This window comes from Lycium barbarum, chromosome 8 (assembly GCF_019175385.1).
Source record: "Lycium barbarum isolate Lr01 chromosome 8, ASM1917538v2, whole genome shotgun sequence".
In the NCBI taxonomy this organism is placed as follows: domain Eukaryota; kingdom Viridiplantae; phylum Streptophyta; class Magnoliopsida; order Solanales; family Solanaceae; genus Lycium; species Lycium barbarum.
Window position 1 is genome coordinate 107,147,657 of NC_083344.1, and position 4,441 is coordinate 107,152,097.

Below are 4,441 nucleotides of genomic sequence, written 5' to 3' on the forward strand. Positions count from 1 at the left end.
TCTATTTGACAAGTAGCATAATGTCCAAACAAGAACACTCTCATTTTTCAAGCAAGGACTCCCCCAAGATAGTGCTTTCAAATCACACAAGGTGGCACCTGGATCAAATGGGACGAACATCCATCTAGCATGGTCAAGAACACAATCGGCTAGATCATAAGAGCCTTCTCCCACATAAGAAGCACTCCCTATATGCTCAAGAATGTCATCATATGCCAACAAGTAATAAAGAAAGGTATCACGTAAAATAACTTCCTCATCAATATCACTCCCCAATGTAACCTCACCATACGGTTCAAGGACAAGATTATCCAAGGGGTTACTATGAAGTTGAACATGAAAGGAAGAATTTGCAATTTCTAGACAAGAATTACCTTCCTTTGTAACGCTTTCCTTCTCCACAAATGGATCACAATTCCTCAAAGGAAGATCTCCATCATAGGAAAGCGTGTCTTCATCCCATAGTGGGTTACATATCACATTATAGCCTCCAAAGGAAACTAAACGTTCAACATTACCAAACACCCCACTAGGTATTTCACTCTCAATAGTCATGTCATCCTCAAATAGAACATTATCCTTTACAAGAGAGTAATCGATGAACAATGAGGAGTCAAGGCATGTCATTTCACTCTCAAAAGGACCAATGTCATCTTTCAATGCATTTTCGCTCACATGACTATCTACATGACACACATCACCACTACAAAGTGGAGTCTTATCACGTGACACTAAAGTACGATCAAGAGACTCATTTTGACATGAAACAAACAAGGGTGATATGTCACATTCTTTCAATTGACCAACTGTTTCAACATTATCACTAACTAGAGGTACATTAAACACATCACAAAGATCCTCAAGTAGTGAATTATCATGACAAGCAAGTTGATCAACACAAGTTTCAGCAGTAGTTGGTAGTATGTCAATCTCGCAATAATTACTAACATGGTGACCACATGACAAACTACCATTCAATTCGTAAGTGTCAACACTAGGTGGACACAAATCGATCTTGCAAGAAGAATCAATTTTGTCATCTAAAGGATCAACTAGTGTTTGAGCACCTTCATTAGATAATGCACTATCATTCAAAGCACAAGTGTCAACACTAGGTGGACACAAATCGACCTTACAAGAAGGATCAATTCGGTCATCAATAGGATCAACTAGTGCGGCGACACTTTCAACAATGGCATTACCAATACATGGCAAAGAAGCATTAGGCTTAATGCAAGGTACACTAACTTTCATGCTTGTCTTGACATTTAAATCACCCAAAGATGTAGGAGTATAAGGATAAGTGATTTTACCTTGGTGTTCATGCAAGCTCCTTTGACCAATGGAAGGAATAGTTGTAGCCACCGTCCTTGCCTTTAAGCATGGGGTTCTCTCAAAAGAGGTACCCCTCAAAGATTCATTTCTTCTCATATGTGGCCTGGGATATTGGCTTCTCAATATCCTTTTCATGTCCTCCCAAGTTTTGATGGGACTCCTCACTTGTCTCCCACAACGTTTCACATACTCCCAATATTTGACAAGCTTTGAGTCAAAAGTTTGAACGACTAAGTCCATCTTCCTTAGTCGTGAGTAGTTGTAGCCAGCAAAGATTTCATCCATCACGAGTTCCCATTCATAGAACTCTTCACCACTAGCGCTCATACATAGGGTAGGCCAACTCACATTGGGCTCTTGCACGTTTATCCTTGGATTCGTTCTATGAAGTATGTTTGGAAATAGAGGTGTTCCCCGTTCATTCACAACATACTTATGCCAATTTTGTTCATCCGCAATCCCATGGTCTTCAAACCAAGCAAACCCAAAGCACACGTCACAATTGTCCATAGGGAGTATTTCGCAGCACACATTCTCATGGTATTCCCCATAAGAGAAAGGTACATATGCCACATTAGTTAACCTTCCCTTTTGCTTTGCCCTTTTCACTATAGATAACCCCAACCCAACCGCAAGACGAGGAGTAACATAGCATTCACTAAAGTAGTCATCAATTTCAAGACGAATCCTCTCCTCTTTCAACACCCTCACAAGCATTGAGTGACATCTTCTATCCATGGAGTAGTACCTGCACAGAATACTTAGCAAACACGTTAGTTGTAAAGAAACCTCACCACACTCGTGTTTACACTCTTTTGTGCTCGGCTAGCACCACTCGAATGAGCTCACACACTCTTGCCTTTTACCACTCAAATGGATTAGCCGATGTTGATTCTCTATTGGATTCAGTTGGTTGCACAGTGCACAATTGCTACTCGAGATCGGAATGGATTCTTGTTAGACTCGAAGAAAGACGGACGACTCAATTCAAACAAACGCACTTGAGCCAAGAAATTAACAACGAAGCAAAAACGAAGAAAAGCACGAAAGAATTGGCACGAAAGAAATGCGAACACAAGAACTAGCAAACACAAGTAGGAACAACTACTACATGCCTACTAGTAAAGAGACACAAGAAAATTGAATGCAAAAATCGGGAAAATAACTAAAATTTCGGGCCCGGGTAGGTGATAACTTGAAAACACGACCAGGAGGCCCCAATTGATCCAAGGTATCAATTTGAAGTAATGAATTTTTTTGAATTTCTATACTCTTTTTTTTTTTTTTTTTTTTTGTTCCCTAACAAAGGATTAGGGACACAAAACCATCAACTAAGGATCAAGATTTTTTTCGTTTTGAGAAGTTGAATCAAAGAGAAAAAAGAAAAAAAAAGAAAAAAACTAAATTTGTGCAACCTGCGACACTTGTGCATAACATGCGAGTCGCATGTTCAACATGCGAGTGCGATGTGCGTTTCGCAGATGATGCAACCAAGGTGTCAACGCTCTGTCACAGGATGCGACACCATGTGCGATTCGCATGTTCAACATGCGATGAAATATGCGAGTCGCACATGCTGCCACCAAAATCCCAACTCTCTGTCGTCAAGTGCGACACAACCTGCGACTCGCAGGTTCAACATGCGACTCGCATGTAGTGTCGCAGATGGGCCAATGCGATTTTTTTTTTTTTTTTTTTTTTTTTTTTTGCAAAAATCAGAAATTTAGATCCACAAACACTTTTGATGAACTAAGTATTTCTGATTTTTTTGATTTTTTTTTTGTTTTTGGCCCTCTAACACTTTTTCACAACTTTATTTCACAACTTTTGGATCAAATGGACCTTTGGAGAGTCTTCTTCCTTATGAAGATATGAAGGTCTTCAAGAACACAAGAACAAATCAAAAATTCAACTACCCTCAAATCAACTCCAAATTGGCTCAAATTTTGGATTTAAGTTCTCTTTAATGTAGAGAACAAAGCCCAATAGGGTTCAACCTTCAAGTTGACCTTCTTCAACAAGACCACTTTCAAGTTCTTGAAGTTTTGAAGTTCAACAATGGTGGAACACAAACCCTAACTCCAAATGGATTCGAAATTGAAGATTTAGAATCTAGAAACACTACGAAACTCTAATCTAACAATAGATTCAACAAAATCAACAGAAAAAAAATTCGTTTTTTTTTTTTTTTTTTTTTTTTTTTAACTCCGATTTTTTTTTTTTTTTTTGTTGTTGAATCAAAACCCAAGATTAGATTTGGTAGAACAAATCTAAACTAAGCTCTGATACCAATTGATACAATAACGGATACGCGGAAGCAATAAAATGACAAGGAAAGTAAATGATAGATAGATTGACACAAGAAAATGGAATTAAAAGCAACCTAAAGGTGTATCAAACCTAAAGACCTCAATTAATTAGCATAAACAAGCACCAACCTCTTAGGATGACCTCAAGGGAATTGAATTCCCAAGCAACCAATCCTCTCACAATCAAAGGTTCAACAAGAGCCATCCATGGCCTCTCTACAAGTTTCTCTCTCTAGAGACAACTCTCTCAAAAATCACTCATCTTTTCTTCCAAATGTCAAAAGTCCCCTAATGAAATGAAAGACAATGTATTTATACTAACTAAATAATAGAAGACCCTATTATTACATAAATGCCATTAATGAGGCAAGGGCCTTGTTTGGCTAGTCTTGTGGAGATGGAAATCTTGAATTTGCGGATGTGGCCTCTTGCGTATAGCCTTCCTTGCTCGGTGGCCACTTTAATGTTGTTCCATCTCCCATCCGTCCTCTCCATGCTATCATCCAAACTTTGGCTCTACGAGACGGTCCTTTAAGTGTCCTTGAGGCAACTCGTCTTGTATCAATAGTGGTGAACCATTTAGCCCCGTTTTTGTTCTTCGTGATCTAACTGCTATATCTTTAAACTCTAGACCTTAAGTGAGTATTCCATTGTGTATTTAAGGTACAAGAGGCTCTTGTAAAAGTTAAGGAAGTCGATATAATTGTTTGATCGTTGCTTTGGGGATTTGTAAATTCTTGGTGTTTGTTTGAGCTTTAGAGGCACTAAAGCACCAAGATTTGCACATATTCTTGAAT